The sequence below is a fragment of the Medicago sativa genome, chromosome 2 (genome assembly GCF_051527215.1).
Source record: "Medicago sativa cultivar Bolivia chromosome 2, Bolivia_mono, whole genome shotgun sequence".
NCBI classification, from domain to species: domain Eukaryota; kingdom Viridiplantae; phylum Streptophyta; class Magnoliopsida; order Fabales; family Fabaceae; genus Medicago; species Medicago sativa.
In genome coordinates, this window is record NC_140750.1 from 3530594 (window position 1) to 3550274 (window position 19681).

Sequence of the window (19681 nt, forward strand, 5' to 3'; positions counted from 1 at the left end):
ATGATGTGACCCAACGCGCTGATGAACAATTATGCATGTAGCACTAATCAGATTGTCAATTATTTCAGTATTTATATTAACCGATAAAATGGTAAGGACATGGTTGATCAGGATTCTATTTTGAGCAGATAAGTTTTTGCTAAGCTGCAACTGATCCAACTCAAAAAACCACTCTTCTACTCTTGCTCAAATCAGGAGACAAGGAGAGATTTTAATGAAAAGGAGGGAAAGAGAAGATAGGGGAACGTAAAGAGTGAATTTAATCAAACGAAAGAAAACAATTTACGTTACCAAACACCATTGGTGATTGCCCAACACTGCACTAAAAACATAGCCATCGAACAAATTGAACTATACTACTACTACATAATTTGTGCAACCATAATTGTACATGACCAAGCGCGATCAAATACATATTTTAGGCAGTGAGATCGATCATGGAAGCACATTAGAAGCGTTTCGGCTTGGTAAAGCAAGAATTGTAAGTAAAACTGGAGAATCCACTTTAGTGGGGAGAAGACAAACCAAGGAGATGGAGATGAAATCAGAGCTTCAAGTTATCAATTCTTTAAAATTTTATTCACTCATTGGTCTTGTCAAATGCAAAAGATAATTTAGAATATCTATTTACAACCAGAAAGCTATAAATGTTATACTTCATCAATGAAATATTGGTGAGATATGGGCAAACTTTGTCAGAAAAACACTTGTCTGCAGTGTGCAACTGTAGCTTCCGCTGGACAATATGGACACTTGAATGTTCGCGTGCTATTTTTTGATAACTTCATAATTGATTGCTTGCAAAGGACATGTAAACATGGCAGCAGCATTGGAGGATTCTCTTCACTACCTTGATCCCTACTCACCGGGCAAACAAAAATTGAATGGAACTGAAATTCCTTTCCCAATTCTACAGGCACTGGCAACTGTTTCATTTCCTGCCACTCCTGTTTCTTTGCCGCCATTACATTTACCAACTTTAACAGTGTGGGCAACCCTTCAATTCCAGCTGCAAATACCACATTCAGTGGGTTCTCGTAGGACTGTCCCATAAGATAGCAGAACTGTCGCGCTAGCTCTTCAGTTGTCATATCCCAATGAACCGGGGACAGCAACTCAGCATAAGGGGAGTTCTGAAGCCTTCCCACATACATGAGGCAACCCATAAGCTTGTGGAACTCATCCTTGTAAAGCTTGGCAAAAGGAGCAAGACAAGTTCTTGAATATTTTAGGGCATCAGCTTGGGTTCCATTTTGCACAACCTCTACATACTGCAGTGTGTGAATCTTAAGTTCAAGATTAGAACCAATCTGGACAAGTTTTTCACGATTGGCAGAGACCCATGTGAGAGCAGGCTGAAGATTTCTACCCCTCATGGCTTCAATAACATGGTGCATTTCCAAAAAATGAGATCTAATTGCAGTTGCATTAGACTCCCCAGCCTCATTTATGATGCTATCTCCAAGATCAAATAAACCTTGACGGTAAAAGTGGCTTGCAATGATCTGATTGATAATATGAGTATCAAACTCCACATTTCTGTATGCCTTTGAGATGTCAGGGTTTAACAATTTTTCAGTCAGTTTTTGATACTTGGCAATACTTGAGTTCAATTCCTTAGTCGGCCCTTCTAAATGTTGAAGCGACCCAATAGCATTGAGCTTTGACTTAAGTTCTGTAAGAATTGATTTCTGGTCAGCTAGAGTTAAGGGGTCCTGAGGTGACTGAAGTGTTGCCAATGCCTGCTCAATTTCACGCCCTACCTGGTCAACAGTTTCTTGAGACTTGGAAGAACATGTCTTTTGCTTCTTAGCCACACGGTCAAATGCATCTTTGATACTACTAAGATGAAACTCCATCTTTATGTTCAGATCACAAGCCCCTAAGGAAACAAAAAGGTTAGAAAGAACAGCCACTTACTCCTGTTCAGATAGATGCAAGAAACTGTTGTAAAAAAAACTAGGCATGTGGATAGCACAAAAGGCAGCAAACCAGCAAAAGCTATAACAAGTGCTTCTTTCATTACCAACAATAGTCAACAGTTACAAGACTTTATTAAGAACTATAGTCACACACAATCAAAAATGATGAAACCATTTCCTTATCATTTGGTTCCTCCACCTTTCGGAGAGCTTAAAATACATTTCTATTACCTAATAGTGCTTTATATTTAATTTTAGAGCTACATCAGCTATGTTTGACAAAAATGCTGCTAACTTGAATCAGCCAGTTTATCAATTTCCTTACTGATGATAGTTTCCTCAATTCCCTATTTCGCAAACAAGTGAGTTGTTGCTTTTTTAAGTTAATATGAATTATCGACTATGCAACAATTACCCAGAAACCCAAACTATACTCTAAGGTCTATTTGTAGATTATAATTCATCTATACAAAGTCAACAAAACCTTTTCTCACTAGATGGGATTGGCTACATGGACCAATCAACTCCATAAGATCATGGCCCGTATTAAATTCAGAAATAGACCATTTACCTCTCAATCTCCCTTATTTGTTTGGGTGATAGTTTTACTCTTCCTACAAGACAGCATCAGCTACATAGATTACTCAACACCATAGTATGGTGTCGTGTATAAAGTCCACAAATAGATAACTAACCACTTAATCTCCCTTAATAGTTTGGCCTATAGTTTTTCTTTGATCCCCCACTCTCTAAATATATAACTATCACCCATCGGATCAGTTCTCCCTGTATGCACTTCTATGAATTTTCTCCCCACATGCCCAAATTAACTAGGACGAGACTTTACCATCTTCCTCAACGAGGGCCACTCTAAATTTCTGTCTAATGATTGTATTCATAATCTTGTCTACTCATATATAACCACTCAACTAGGGTAGCATTCACTCACATCTATAAATTACTTACATAATAATAATTCATATACGAGTGATAAAAATATAAACATAGAATCCTTATTAAAGTTGATCAAAGAAATCTGAAACTCAAACAAATAATCCCAGGTATCCATCTATAATACAAGTATACAACCACAAACATTTAATGCAAACAAAACGATGTAAAGTGTAGTCCTTGAATGTATGAAAATTGCAAACACAACAAAATGATTAATAAAAGAGATAGTTGTGGACTTGTTTGCAATTTCGATACATTATTCAGGACTATAGACAACGCCTAAGAACAAAATGGTGGTTCACCTGAATTCATAGTGCATAATTAAGTTTATTTAATTCCGATCACAATCCCTAATTGTCAATAAATATGTTCTAAATACAAATAATTTGTAATAAAAATTAGAGTATAGGAAGTGTGAATTGAAAGCGAAAGTAAAATAGGATGAATCGTATATTTGAGATATATGTGATCGATTGTGTCTCGTTTAAAAGAAGAAAAGAGAAAATGGCGAAGGGGGGTTTGAGTTACCTGAAAAAGAAAAGAGTGCGGTGGAAGGGAGACGAGACGGGGAGGAGAGGAGAGGGTTCGCAGGCGTGTGTGCGTGCGAGTCAGACTAAATCTGCGAGTGAGCCTACCTTCCACACGTGCCAAAAACACATATATTCAACCTCTTGCTTCTTTTTTATACCTAATCTCTATTTTTTATTTCTATTTTATTAATTTTATAATTTTTATAATGCTCCACTAAAATTTGTAATTAGTTTTTTAGTTTCTTAAAATAAGGGTACAAATGCATATTTATAGTATCTAATTCACACTCATCTGTTCCTTTTTAAAGGTTCCAATTTAATTGCTGTTTTAATATTTTAAAGGTATGATTTAACAATTATGCACTTTGTTAATTACTTTATTTTTTGAATAAAACTAATTAATGTTATATATTTGAAAAATTAAAGTTTGTTTTTTGTTATCTTCAAATTTAAACAAAATTGTTACATATAAATAATGATTCCATGAATAGTTAAAATTCTATAAATAAGATGAGTAGTAATTGTTAAAAATTTCTTGTGCAAAGTAAAAGAACATATTTGTGAGAAAAAAAATAAAAGACCTCATGAATGTTCAAAAGAAAGAAAAGGGGAAGATCCTGGAACTCTAATGGGAGGTGGAGAGGAAGAAATGATTGAAGACTCATTTGTTTGTTATGAGAGAGTGTGCAAGAAAATATGAATTTGTTGGAGAAAAAGATAGTAACTAACAACCGCTTGTTACGAGATAAAGATAATATATAAAATTTATTGAAAAATAGAAAGTGTGTGCAAAAAAATATGAATTTATTGGTGGATTAAAATGAGAATATAATAGGAAGAAAATGTGCAAAAATATACATCACTATTTTGATGTTAATATTTTAAAATGACACTTAAAAATGAACGGATGGACTAAGTAATAAATTTAAGAGTAAATTTTTTTGAGTGTAATTGAAGTATATTGAAAATAGGCTACACCATCCTAAAAAAAAAGGCTATACCAAGATTTTTTTTATTAGTATTTTTTTTGGTTACTGATTTTAATTTTTTTTGGTTACCTCTTTTTTATTAGTAGTACTAGTTTAGAGACCCGGCGTTGCCCGGGTTAGATATTAAATAGTAAGTTTTATAAGTTTGTGTGCACGAATACACATGTAAGTATATTAGATTGAATTTATTTAAATTTACAATTATAATAATATCTTAAAAATATATATAAATGATGAGATGAATGTTCAATGCAAGAATAAAAAGTGTAACAAAATCAATAATGAATTAGTCCAAGTGGTAAGAGTTTTGGGTCCCTTTAAACATGTGGTCATGGGTTTGTTTCGTGGCCCATGCGTATGAGAGAAAAAAATCGATTGAAAGGGAATAAAATTGATGTTTGGCAAACCTGAAAAAGGAAAAATGTTAGATGAAAAAAAGGTTTAGGGTTTCTGCTTGTGCTCAAAATATGTAAATATGTGATTAACAAAAATTTATTTATTTATAATTAACATTTGCAATAAAATATGCTGCTAAAAGATAACATAATAACTAATCGAACCTTTTTTTTTTATCAAAAATAAAAACTAATCGAACCCTTTTTTTCCTCAAACAAAAAACTAATTGAATGATACACTGCTAAAAGATTAGTAATAACTAATTGAAGTTTCTTTTCCTAAAAACAAATAAACAAATTGAAGTCTTTTAATCATAAAATAAGATCATACATGTAAACTTTGCTGAAAGTATTATGTGTAGTTTGTTGAGATATTTCTGCTACATAAAATATTAGAAATTCAAAAAAAAATTTAATGAAAATATTGAGTGGATAAGATCAAAATGTTGTTGAGATATTTATGTTAAATAAAATATTGGTTTTTAAAAATAGAAAAAAAAGAAATATTGAGAATAAACGTGGAAGCGACACGTGACATAAAAAACCTTACTTTATATATATACTATTGATTGATTGATTGATGTGTATTTTGTTGAGATATTTCTGCTACATAAAATATTAGAAATTCAATAAATATTTAAAAAAAAAAATACTGAGTGCATAAGACCAAAAGTTTGTTGAGATATTTATGTTAAATACAATATTGGTTTTTAAAATAGAAAAAATAATAAAAATATTGAGAATGAATGTGGAAGTGGCACGTGGTATAAAAAACCTTACTTTATATATATACTATTGATTGATTGGTTGATGTGTAGTTTGTTGAGATATTTCTCCTACATAAAATATTAGAAATTCAATAAAAATTTAAAGAAAATACTGAGTGCATAAGAACAAAAGTTTGTTGAGATAATTATGTTAATAAAATATTTTTTTTAACAATAGAAAAAATAATAAAAATATTGAGAATGAATGTGGAAGTGACATGTGGCATAAAAAACCTTACTTTATATATATACTATTATGAACTTATTTACTTTCCATTTGGATTCACTATTAATCCATGTTTTTTTTATGCAACTATTTTTGACACAACTATTAATTTGAAGATCAAAAATTTTTTTAATAAAGAAAAGAAATGAAAAAGAAAACTAAAGATCAATTTTAGGAAAAATTATCGCTCTACATTAATCTAACACAAGTTTTAAGGAATGAGAAGGTTGGGACAACATCATCAATTTAAACTCTCTGCTATGGTCTAGATTTGCCAATTTATCAACGCAACAATTTGCCTCAAGATAAATGTTGGTGATAGAAAAAAGTGAGTTGCCTATGAAGGAAGTTCCTGAGAAAACTAATGGGTTTCAATCAAACAATAACATGCTAGTCATGGTACCGAATAAAAGAGGCCAATGAATAGAACCAGTGTTAAAATCGATCCATTATAATAACCCACGATTAAAAACTGCACTCCAATTAGTATGACCATACGAAAATGGTTTGAGATTGCTAGGTTAGATCCCCTAGTGATTGGGTCTTTCTTGCGATTTGGGCCTCGGCCCATTGTGTTTGGGCCATAATGTTATGGGATTTATATGCATGGAATTCGAGGCCATGAGCCAAACAAGAACAATTGCTCCTAAGTCGTTATTCTGAAGTTTAGAGTGATGCCTTTATATGACATAAATATGAAAAGAGTCGTTATTCTAGAGTGATGCCTTTATATGACATAAATATGAAAAGAGTGTGTCGAGCTGGATGACGATTTGTATTCGTTGAAGCATCTAAACAGGAAGATTTAGAGAACTAAGGTATGTGTTGAACATGTATTCCTTTTATATATAGTAATAGAAGATTTTTACTGCGCTAATGCATATAAATTATCAACAGTAGATTTTATAAAGTTTTTGATTTTGATTAAAATTATAGGTTTAAATATTTGCACTTTCATATTGCAACACACTATATTTATCTGTGTCTTTGAGCATAGCTCAGTTGGTAGAGACAATACAATGAAATATGCAGGGATTGTGCTTCCAACACCGAATTCTCCACTTATTCATCTTAGGGTAAATTCTAGCAATTAGACTACTTAACCAAAAACTATATTTACATTTTCAATGACACAAACAATATATCAAATATCATAAAAATTCTTATCTTTTGGAATAACACCAATAAAATATAGCATTCTTATAAGAAAAATTGTTTAATGGTATAATTAGAAGTGAAAAGGACACTCTAAAACCACATTTTCTATTGTACATACGTAGATATATAGTATATTTAATGGTATAGTTAGAAGTAAAAAAGACACTCTAAAACCATATTTTCTATTGTACAGATACAAATATACAAGGCCCCAATTTTTAAAAGAGAAAAAAAAACTATAATGGTTTTTTTTTATTTTTTTAGAGAATAATTATAATGTTTGTGGTTAGAACTTTACGATTTTATATGACAAGTATACGCAAAAAATTACGAGTGCTCTAAATAAACAAGAAAAAAATTATGCCCAAAAGAGATCATTTTATGCTGAAAAAAAATGAAAAAACTGCCTTCCCTGGGTATCGAACCTACAAAGACTTACCACTGGGGCGCACATTCAATGCTATTATAGCTACGATGCTCTGTCTTTATATTATATTTTTAGTGCATATTATATATTAAAAAAAAATATTTTGGGCCCCAAAATTGGGGAGACCCAGCTCTATAGAGCTGTTTACACCTCCCCAGGGACGGCCCTGCAGATATATAGTATATATATGTAAGCATCACTATAAACGGTATTAGGCATGAAGAGATGTATTGGAGAAAAAACCCCTAAGTCATGTATATATTAAAGACAGTTCTTGAAATTAATTTATAAAGAGTGACATGTCACTTATCGTATTTCCTAAAAAAAAAAGTCACTTATCATATAAATATCTTGAATTTTAAAGTAGTATAAAATATTTAAGACCTTAAAGTTGAAAGAGTACTTACAAAAGTATTTAGATGATATGATAGACATATTAAACATGAGTAAATAAGATATTTTTTAGAAGATTCTGGAAAGAAAAAAAGGATATTATTCTAGACGACTTTGCAATAAAATTGATATTATTTTTCCCTTATAAAAAAGATTTGATATTATTTGTAAATAAAATATATCTTCTAGATGATGTTGCAATAAGATTTGATTATTTTTTATTTTAATTATAAAATAAAGACAAAAGTTACATATGTTATACATTTAAATTGTATTAATTACTTCTGTACCAAATTTGTACCAAATAACAAAAAAATGTATTTACTTTGTTGGTAAATAAAAATTGTGTATACTTTGTTGTTAAGTAAAATATATCATCTAGAGTCTTTGACCAAAAAAAAATATAATCAAGTATTTCCCTAATAACCTTTCATGTTAATCTGTTTGTTTGTATATGACAAGGAGAGGCGTCAGTTATTTATATCACCTTGCTCACCATATTCATACCATCATCCTCAGTTTTTAGTTTCATACAAACAATTTTTACGTAATGGAAACTTGGTTCATCGCACTTGTCTCTCTATGCATCATCTTCCTCATCAGAGCCATCTTTTCCACCCTTACCACCACTGCACCCCTCCCTCCTAGTCCACCACACATACCCATCATCACAAGCATTTTAAGTCTAAAAAAGTCATCCTCTCAACTTGAACCTTTTCTCAAAACCCTACACTCCAAACTTGGTCCTATTATCACTCTCAAAATTGGTTCTCAACGCTCCGTTTTCATCTCCGACCATTCTCTAGCCCACCACTCTCTCATTCAAAACTCCAATGTCTTCTCTGATCGTCCTAAAGAACTTCCCACTTCCAAAATCTTGTCAAGCAACCAACACAACATTAGTTCAGCTTTTTATGGCCCCACTTGGCGTAGCCTTCGTCGCAACCTCGCTTCCGAGATGCTTCATCCATCAAAGATGAAATCCTTCTCGGAAATTCGTAAATGGGTCCTACACATTCTCATCAACCGTCTCAAAACTGCATCAGGATTGGAATCTACAGATTCTGTTAATTCTGTTACAATCATTCCTCACTTTACTTATGCAATGTTTTGTTTACTAGTTTTCATGTGTTTCGGTGAAAGACTTAACGATGAGAAAATTAGTGAGGTCGAACGTGTAAATAGGACACTTTTGTTGAATTTAAGTAGATTTAATATATTGAATTTCTGGCCAACAATTACAAGAATTTTGTTGCGTAAACGGTGGGAGGAGTTGTTGAAGTTGCGTAAGGATCAAGAAGATGTTCTGCTTCCGTTGATAAGAGCTAGGAATCAAGTTAAGGAGAGTGGAATGAGCAATCCTAACACAGTTGTTTCATATGTGGATACTCTTTTAGAGTTGGATTTGCCGGAGGAGAAACGAAAATTGAGTGAGGATGAAATGGTTAGTCTTTGTTCAGAGTTTTTGAATGCTGGGACAGATACTACTTCAACTGCTTTGCAATGGATCATGGCAAATTTGGTGAAGTACCCGAACGTGCAAAAGAGGCTTGTAGAGGAGATTAAAGAGGTGATGGGTCGTGATGGTGTTGGAGAGAATGAGGAAGTGAAAGAGGAAGACTTGCATAAACTTCCGTATCTGAAGTGTGTGGTTTTGGAAGGGTTAAGACTTCATCCACCGGGACATTTTGTGTTGCCACACAAGGTGAATGAGGATGTTGTTATGAATGGTTATTTGGTGCCTAAAAATTGGACAGTGAATTTCATGGTGGCAGAGATGGGGAGGGATCCTCGTGTTTGGGAGGACCCAATGGAGTTTAAGCCAGAAAGATTTTTGAATGATGAAACGTTTGATATTACTGGAAGTAAAGAGATAAAGATGATGCCATTTGGAGTTGGAAGGAGAATTTGTCCTGGATATAAGTTAGCTTTGCTCCATTTGGAATATTTTGTGGCTAATTTGGTTTGGAATTTTGATTGGAAGGTTCCTGAAGGTGGGCATGTTGATTTGTCGGAAAAAGAAGAATTCACTATGGTGATGAAAAATCCGTTGCAAGTTCATATTTCTCCAAGGCTATAGATTATGTGTGTTACGTGTAACCATATCCTGGTAATAATTCGAAAAAAATAAAGTAAACAACAAGTAATACATGGTTGAATTGTTCAAGTCCCAATGCTCATTGACGATTAGATTTTGTTTATCCTTTAAAAAAATAGGTTTTCTTTACAAATAAATTTTTGGTGAGTTGGATCCTATATTCCTAAAGAGCACCATTAAATAGGTTCTCAAGTTAATAACGGAAGTTTGAACAATATTCTTACGAGATAGGAGTAAACTCCTTTATCAATTGAATCAATCTTCATTCTAAAAATACAATTTAAATAGGAAAATGAAATTCGTCAATAAATTTAAAAATAAATTATAAACAGTTAATAATTAAAAATATTGTTTTTAAATCTGCAAGGGAAACTATAACTATTATTTTAAAAATTACGAAATCAATTTGGTTTATTGTACTTGTCATTTTAAAATACACAATCAAACACAAATGGGACAAAATTATAATCTACATTTTTTGTCACCAGTAGAGGACCGTACTATTCTCGGGTATTGCATTATGATTCCATTATTTTCTATTGATGAGGTATACCTAGGCATGGCAATGGGGCGGGGTGGGGATGAGTTTAATATTCCCCGTCCCCATACCTGATTCTTATATACTTGCCCGTTACCCTACCTATACCCAACGAGGATGAGAAATTGAACCCCATACAAGTCCTCGACGGGTTTGGGTATCCCCGCCTCATCCCCGTCCCCGCATTGAATAATTTTTTTAAAGAAAAAATAGAAGTTTTTTTTGCAACCCCTGGAGAAATATTGTAATGCATTATCCAACAATATGTTCATTTAACATTTGTTAGACCGATTGATTTAGTTGTTCCTTTCAATATCAATGATAGTTTATATAACACGGCAATTATCAAACAAAATAACATGGCATATCAACATAAAAAGTAGTTTTCTAGATTCGGGACGGGTTTAGGTATGGGTTTGGGGTGGGTACCTATGTACCCGTTTCCCGTCCCATACCCGTGTTTTGAAATCGGGAAAAACCCAAACCCAGTCAAAACGGGAAAACCCGTCAAATTGAGTTTGGTTCGGGTGGGTAACCACGGGTATGGCTTTTGTTGTCATGCCTAAGTATACCACGTTCGCCCTAAAGAACTTCCCACTTCAAAAATCATGTCAAGCAACCAACACAAAATCAATTCCACTTTTTATGGACCCACGTGGCATAGCCTTCGTGGCAACCTCACTTCGGAGATGCTTCATCCATCAAAGATGAAATCGTTCTCAAAAATTCGTAAGTGGGTCCTACACATTCTCATCAACCGTATCAAAACTCAAAATTGCATCTGAATTGGAATCCACATATTTTGTTAGTTTTGTTACAGTCATTCGTCACTTTACCTACGTCATGTTCTGTTTACTAGTTTTCACATGTTTTGGTGAAAGACTTAACGATGAGAAAATTAGTGACATTGAACGTGTAAATAGGACACTTTTTTTTATTTTATAAATAGGACACTTTTGTTGAGTATACATAGATTTATTATATTGAATTTTTGGCCAACAGTTACAAGGATTTTGTAGCGTAAACGGTGGGAGGAGTTATTGAAGTTGCGTAAGGAACAAGAAGATGTTATGTTTCCATTGATAAGAGCGAGGAAGCAAGTTAAGGAGAGTGGAATGAGCAATCCTAACACTATTCTTTCATAAGTGGATACTCTTTTAGAGATGGAGTTGCCCCAGGAGAAACGAAAACTAAGTGAGGATGAAATGGTTAGTCTTTGTTCGGAGCTTTTGAATGCTGGGACATATACTATTTCAATTGCTTTGCAATGGATTATGGAAAATTTGGTGAAGTACCCAAATGTGCAAGAGAGGCTTATAGAGGAGATTAAAGAGGTGATGGATGGTGATGGTGTTGGAGAGAAGGAGGAAGTGAAAGAGGAAAACTTGCAGAAACTTCCGTATCTAAAGTGTGTGGTTTAGGAAGGGTTAAGACGTCATCCACCGGGGCATTTTGTGTTGTCACACAAGGTGAATGAGGACGTGGTTCTGAATGGTTATTTGGTGACTAAAAATTAGATGGTGAATTTCATGGTGGCAGAGATGGGGTGGGATCCTCGTTTTGGAGGATCCATTTGAGTTTAAGCCAGAGAGATTTTTGAAAGATGAAACATTTGATATTACGGGGAGTAAAGAGATAAAGATGATGTCGTTTGGAGTTAGAAGGAGAATTTGTCCAGGAAATAAATTAGCTTTGCTCCATTTGAAATATTTTGTGGCAAATTTGGTTTGGAATTTTGATCAGAAGGTGAAGATGGGCATGTTGATTTGTCGAAAAAAGAAGAATTCACTATGGTGATTGGTGATGAAAAATCCATTGCAATTTCATATTTCTCCTAGGCTATAGATTATGTGTGTTATGTGTAACCATATCCTTGGGGTATGTAGATAACAATAACATGTTGCTTTAGTTCTTGGTGAAAATAAAATGCACTATGGTGATTGGTGATGAAAAATCCATTGCAAGTTCATATTTCTCCTAGGTTATAGATTATGTGTGTTATGTGTAACCATATCCTTGGGGTATGTAGATAACAATAACATGTTGCTTTAGTTCTTGGTGAAAATAAAATGCATGTTCTTGCGTGAACCACCCTAGGTTCTCTGCTTGACAATGTTATAACGCAGCAGGGGAATATTATATGTGGATTATTTTTGAAGGAATTATATGTGGATTTGTCACACTCAAATGGAGAAATTTTGCTTCGTACAATGATCCGTTATATGCATACATATGCTTTTACTATCATAGTTGTTACTAGAAAATAAAACACGCTTGCAAAACATAAGAGCAATGTTGTTTGTTATAATATTAAAGTTGGATTATTTTGGTATACCGATAAAGATTATGGTAGTAGAATAAGAATGTAATGAAGATTGAAAATGAAGAAAACTTAAGAGAATTTTTAATGAAGAGAATCGAAATCCATTCTAGCTGAGGCATGAAAATTATGTTTAGGTTTTTCTTATCTTATACATGTGAAGCCTAAGCTACCTCTATAAACACTTGGACAATTTAGCCATGTCACATAACCACGACCGGATTTTGGGGTGTGCAAGGAGTTCAATGGAACTGGGTCTCCCCATGGTATGGGCCTAAAAAAAATATTATAGCTCAGTAGTACAACTAAGTACTACCCCACTAAAAACAAAAATTCCTTATTTTCTTTCTCTATAATACCATGCATTCCATCAGACTTTCCTTTTCTTCTTTCCCGATTTGATTTCTTTTTCCTATTCTATTGTCTTGTTTTAAGCCTATTAGATTGAGTCCTCTTGCTTTTGGTGTTAGGTGTGTTTTTTTGGGAGGGTGGTTTGAGGTTCCTCATGTATACGGTAGTGATTTTCATCTTTGGGCGTATCGCATATATACGACACCTTGTATTTATCTTTTAAATTTTTTTAAATAGAACATTTTTCTTTTAAAACAAATACGTTTTAATTTTATTACGGACCTCTTTTCACTTACAGAGCCGGCCTCCGAATTCGTAGGAGCGACCCTACACATAACATCAATAAAAAACAGCCAAATGTACTTCATTGTATTTGAAATACTTATTATTTAATTTTATAGATTATAGCCTTATACTTTTTGTTATTTTCAGTTTGACCCCATGCATTAATTAAGCTCTATTCTTTCAATAACATTGTTGTCCACTACTTTCTTCTTCTACGTCTTTTCTTTCCATTTTTTGCGTCTTCTTCTTTCCATTCTTCCACCCAAGCATTTCTTCCTTCAATCAATTCATAATCCGGGGAAAAAATTGATTCATCTTCTTCCATCCATCTTCTTCAACAACAATCATATTAATCTTCTTACTCTCCACTCAAACCCTTTCTTCCCTCTGATCCTTTGGGAAAATGCCCTAAGTAACATTTTTTTCGTTTTGATTGCTATTTGAATGGTTCAAATTGTTTTGTTTGATTTGGGGGTTTAGGGTTTTCCATGTTTTAATGCGGCGTGTGTTGGGTGGTTAACATGTTTAGACAAAATTATGCAGGTGTTTTATTTTTTAAACATAAGTGGTGATCTCTACTGCTGCATGACATGTCATTTGAGTGTTGTTTTATGTAACTTTTTTTTGGGGGGAATTTTATATAGGTTGAGGCTACGTATACATGTTTGCATGGAACCATTTATATTGTCTGCTCATAGGCAGTTAAGTGCAATGCATCCAATTTTCAAGTTATTGGATCCACACATGAGGTACACTTTGGAGATCAATGCTTTAGCTCGCCAAAGCTTGATCAATGCACATTTGATGTCTTGGAGTCTTGCTTCAATCCTGGTCGCTATGCAACGGAGATTAGTTCTGCTGCTTACTAAACCAATTGTCGTTTTGACAATGGTAACCTTCCTCAACATCTCATCCGCAGGTAAAATATCTTATACTAATTTTAGCATTTTGTGTTTTGTTTTAAAGATCTAAGTAACAAAACTCACACATGCTAAATATAGAGAAAAAGGCAATTCATTTGATTTTTTTTTTTTTAAAAGGTTGAACCTTTATTGACCAATGAACTAACCACAATTCTATCGATCACAAGCAAAACCTCGATGCAATTATTTCGATTCAAAAGAAAGGTTGTGTCGATCAATAATCTTACCACAACTCAACTGATCACAAGTGAAGTCTTAATGTAGTTTATCTATATCTAAATAGAGATCTTGTCAATCAATGAACTAACTATGGTCCAACTGATCACAAGTGAAGCCTTAATGTAGTTTGTCAGATTTAGACTAGAGCTTGAACCATTGTCGACCAATGATCGTACATACCACGGTTCAACTAACAACAAGTAAAGCCTTAATTTAGTTAAATTTGATTCTAGGGTGTTATTGCTAGAACTATAAAATGTCTTTGCTCCACTACATACGTGACTAAGGTCCGAAGTGTTTTCATGAGGAATCAATGGCTTCACCTCAACTATGAGAAATTTGTTTATTTATTAGTTAAATTTGATTCTAGGGTGTTATTGCTAGAACTATAAAATGTCTTTGCTCCACTACATACGTGACTAAGGTCCGAAGTGTTTTCATAAGGAATCAATGGCTTCACCTCAACTATGAGAAATTTGTTTATTTATTAGTTAAATTTGATTCTAGGGTGTTATTGCTAGAGCTATAAAATGTCTTTGCTCCACTACATACGTGACTAAGGTCCGAAGTGTTTTCATAAGGAATCAATGGCTTCACCTCAACTATGAGAAATTTGTTTATTTATAGTAAGGAAACTCCTTTACCATTATGTAGGGAGGCTCATCCTCGGATTCATGAGGAATCAATGGCTTCACCTCAACTATGAGAAATTTGTTTATTTATTAGTTAAATTTGATTCTAGGGTGTTATTGCTAGAACTATAAAATGTCTTTGCTCCACTACATACGTGACTAATGTCCGAAGTGTTTTCATGAGGAATCAATGGCTTCACCTCAACTATGAGAAATTTGTTTATTTATAGTAAGGAAACTCCTTTACTATTATGCAGGGAGGCTCATCCTCGGATAAGATAAATTCTCACTAAGCTTTCCTAAAGGAAGATAAATTCTCACTAAGCTTTCCTAAAGGAATAAGGAATGTTATGCCCCAAACAAGACTCGAACTCGAACCATTGCATCCTACGGACATGTCCGCCTGCCACTAGACAACAATGTTCTTGCTAGAGCATTTTCTCATATGTTTTTAGAAGTCCTTAACCGAGTCAAAGACATGTGGTTGGGCTTTTTGCTTTGACTTGAATCATAGGTTATTGAAAATGGCTCTTCTCACAACAATTTTTGCTCATTCCCAACATAAAATACTCCTGCGTGAGTTAACTCAACCTGAAAATACTCTTGCGTGAGTTAACTCACGCTAGGTTATTTTGTTGGGAATGAGCAAAAATTGCTGGGAGAAGAGTTGTACCCTAGGTTATTCAGTTTAGGTATTGGGCCTAAAAGCCTTTAATAATATGTGTCGAGGTTGAAGAAGAGTGTGTCGAGATAGCAAAATATTTATTATAGTCCATAAAGAGAAATCAAATTATTGCAGACCAATGAACTAACTTTTTTTCAACGAATTACAAACGAATCATCAATCTGTTTCATTCGATTTAGAAAAGATATTGAACTGTTGTCGACCGCTGAACTATCTAATGATCAACTAACCACTAGTATAGACTCAATGTAGTTCATCAAATTTAGAAGAGAGGTCAAACCTTTGTCGAACAATGAGCTAATTGTTGTTTAATTGATCACAAGATAAGCTCAATGTAGTTCATTTGATCTAAAAGAAAGGCTAGACCCTTGTCGACCAATGATAAGATTCAAAAATCTTATGTCACACCTCTTAACATAGTGAATTGTCTTTGCAAGAAACGAAAAAATTGTCTCGACTAGTGTTAGCCTGTATTTTCTTCTATGAATTTCGACTGTTGCTTGGGTAATCAAAATCACATTATTCTTTAAGTCAGAGATTTGAATTTGGTGATTTCGATCGAACTATGGAATGCTTTTGACAGGAATGGCTTTCGACCAGAAGAGTTCAAATTCTTTGAAGAAGCAAGCTTAAAGGTTCAAACACGTGGAAAGCATGCTAAAGCTGTCAAAAAGATGTAATTTCTAGCCGTTAGTTTATTAGTTATTTTCTTTTATGTATATATAGTAGTTTTTCATAGGAAAAAGGGGTCACAAATCATTATCAAAAGTTCTTACACTCGAATTATCCAAGCACACAAAGAGAAAAGAGTCAGAATGTATGTAACATGATTTGATGTACCATATTTTTCATTTCAGCAATGCAATTTACTTTCTTTGAAGTTTCTTTGCCTTTAAAATTCTAAGTCTTTTAGTATTTTAATCTTAAACATCCTTGTTACTTTCTGTCGAAAGACAACTATTCTCATATCAAAACAGTTTTCTTCATTCTGTTCATAAACAAACTCATGAATATGATGAACATTCATACATTTTTTGGAAAATCAATGCACAACATGCCCTAGGATTTATAGTTTGATCCTGCAAGCAACATTTTAAAATTAGTTTTATTGTTTACCAAAAACATAGGTAAACAACTAGAACCGTTAAATTTCTTTTCGAGTCTACTAGGTTTATGAAGGGATATTAATTTGCAGGACTAAACTATACCAAAGATTCCGAAATTCGAAATTCAAATTCCTGATTCATTCTTAGTCCAATTAGGTCATATCGTACGATCATATGAATTTCTTTTGATGACATTGGCCAATTATGTCAGTTTGAGTCGATGAAGAAGTGTCTTTTCATGCTTACTAGGTTTTCAAAGGAATAGTTTGTCAAATTGACTTTTATCTAAGATTGCGATCTTTGAAATTCGAGTTTCAATGTTATAAAAATTTGTTTTAGTCTAGCAATTTAGTAGCAAACCTCAAGATACTTGTTTTTCTTATATTCTTGAAATTTCTTTTAATTTTGAATACATTTTAGCTTTGAATATGTCTTATAATTTCTTAAATTTCTTGTATGTATTCATGGGCGGACCTGAACAGGTCCTGGTGTGGCAAGTGCCACACCAGCCCAGCCAAAAACTTTTATGAATTTGTACTCTTGAATTCTTGCACAATTAGCAGAAAACAAAGAACTCATGTACCAGTACCACCACGTACTTGAAAAGCCTAAAGTTTTTCAGCCAATGGGTTTCAAACTAGTGAGGATTGTTCAAACCAAATACTAACAATGACCCACAATGAATTGGATAAAGCACAAAGAGAATTGTTCACTTATTTATAGTGTAGTTTGACTTTGTAAGCTTGCAATACAGCAGATGTGGGACTTAGTATCTATCTCTGTTTTACAAAGCACATGCATATAACTATTGGAAGTATTTTTTTGACATATAGAGAATGAAATTACTTCTATAAAAAAATAGAGAATGAAATTAATTATTTAATTTAATGTTAATAATAAGTAATATCAGTTTTTGTGATTATCAAGCTATATATATTGTGTTGCTTGTTGGAAAATGGTTTTACAAAAGACCTAAGAATTGAGTTTTTATCGTTAGCATGTTTGTCAAGCTATTATTAGGTTTTGACTACTAAAATTGATTTTATATTGTTTGAAATTGAAATTGAATCAGAATGAAGAATATGTGAAGAGTCTACTAAGTAACAAGATGGATGATCAATGGTCAAATAAATGATCGTTTTGCTACAACTATTTTTAATATAATTTCTTATTAAATTTAGTTTTATTTAATTATTTGACAAAAAAATTGTGCCTCACCAACATTGTGAGTCCAGATCCGCCCCTGTATGTATTGTACATTTAAAATTTACTTTTTCTTTAATAAATTATACTTTCAACTTGATTCCCCTTAAATTTAAATCTCTGGCTCTGTCTCTACTAGTAATGATGTACGAGTGCAAACTTGAACTCACCCAAAAAAAAACTCATCGGAGCATTCAAATAAAAAAAAATCTCATTGGAAACTTGGACATACCTATCAGTAAGATATCAGTAGAAAACTCAGGATTGAATGTTGGTGTTGGAAACAACTTCTTATGAATCCAAACACATCACAATTTTGCGATGCTGAGCATAAGAAAGAAAAAAGAAAGTGAAGAGTGTTAAAAAAAAAATGTTGCAAATTTGGAACATGATTGAAGTAAAAGATAGTTGATAGCAGGTACGTCCAAGGAAAGAGCAAAGCAAATGTTTATTCTGATAAAATAGAAACAATGACGGTGCACCTAATAAAAATAGAAATGTAGTATTTTTTATTTATAGTATTTTTTATTTATACTCTTTTTTTTAGTATTTTTTAATATTTATACTCTTTTTTTTATTTTATTTTTATTTTATTATTTATACTCTTTTTTTTAGTATTTTTTATTATTTATACTCTTTTTTTTATTTTATTTTTATTTTATTATTTATACTCTTTTTTTTAGTATTTTAGTATTTTTTATTATTTATACTTTTATTTTATTTTATTATTTATACTCTTTTTTTTTATATACTCTTTTTTTTAGTATTTTTTATTATTTATACTCTTTTTTTATTTTATTTTATTTTTATTTTATTATTTATACTCTTTTTTTTATACTCTTTTTTTTAGTATTTTAGTATTTTTTATTATTTATACTCTTTTTTTATTTATTTTATTATTTATACTCTTTTTTTTAGTATTTTTTATTATTTATACTCTTTTTTTATTTTATTTTTATTTTATTATTTATACTCTTTTTTTTAGTATTTTAGTATTTTAGTATTTTTTTATTATTTATCCTCTTTTTTTTATAAAAGAGTATAAATAATAAAATAAAAAAAGAGTATAAATAATAAAAAAATACTAAAATACTAAAAAAAGAGTATAAATAATAAAATAAAAATAAAATAAAAAAGAGTATATAAATATATAAAAAAGAGTATTTTTTATTATTTATATACTCTTTTTTTATTTTATTTTATGAGTATAAATAATAATTTATGAGTATAAATAATTAAATAATAATTTATGAGTATAATAATAATTTATGAGTATAAATAATTAAATAATAATTTATGAGTATAAATAATAAAATAATTTTTTTTTTTATACTTTATACATTGAGTATAAATAATAAAATAATTTTTTTTTTTATACTTTATACATTTGTTGAAATTTATTTGGGGCATAACTCATTCTCTCATTCTTACAAAACTGGCTTGTGATGTAAGGAGTGTAGTGTCTCCTGTTTATAAACTCTCATCAAGAGTCCCGTCTATCCGATGTGGGACTTGGGTTTTTCCCACTACTATTTTAAATTGATTGAATGAAAGAAATGA

The 19681-nt window shown here is 32.1% G+C and overlaps 1 long non-coding RNA gene and 3 pseudogenes across 3 annotated transcripts; 2 read left to right on the forward strand and 2 right to left on the reverse strand.

Annotated features, from left to right (window-relative positions):
• Positions 1–551: 551 nt before the first annotated feature.
• Positions 552–3509, reverse strand: LOC146943681 (protein RMD5 homolog pseudogene; annotated as a pseudogene). The gene is made up of 2 exons (XR_015025681.1): positions 3405–3509; positions 552–1882 (listed from the first exon to the last, which is right to left on the reverse strand). The product of XR_015025681.1 is annotated as a protein RMD5 homolog pseudogene (transcript).
• A 4761-nt stretch (positions 3510–8270) lies between these two features.
• Positions 8271–9938, forward strand: LOC146943682 (cytochrome P450 89A2 pseudogene; annotated as a pseudogene). Its single transcript, XR_015025682.1, has one exon. The product of XR_015025682.1 is annotated as a cytochrome P450 89A2 pseudogene (transcript).
• Positions 9939–11086: 1148 nt separating this feature from the next.
• LOC146943683 (cytochrome P450 89A2-like) lies at positions 11087–12403 on the forward strand (annotated as a pseudogene).
• A 3614-nt stretch (positions 12404–16017) lies between these two features.
• Positions 16018–18594, reverse strand: LOC146943684 (uncharacterized). The gene is made up of 3 exons (XR_015028111.1): positions 18544–18594; positions 18354–18445; positions 16018–16475 (listed from the first exon to the last, which is right to left on the reverse strand). It is a non-coding gene; the product is annotated as an uncharacterized LOC146943684 (long non-coding RNA).
• Positions 18595–19681: the final 1087 nt, after the last annotated feature.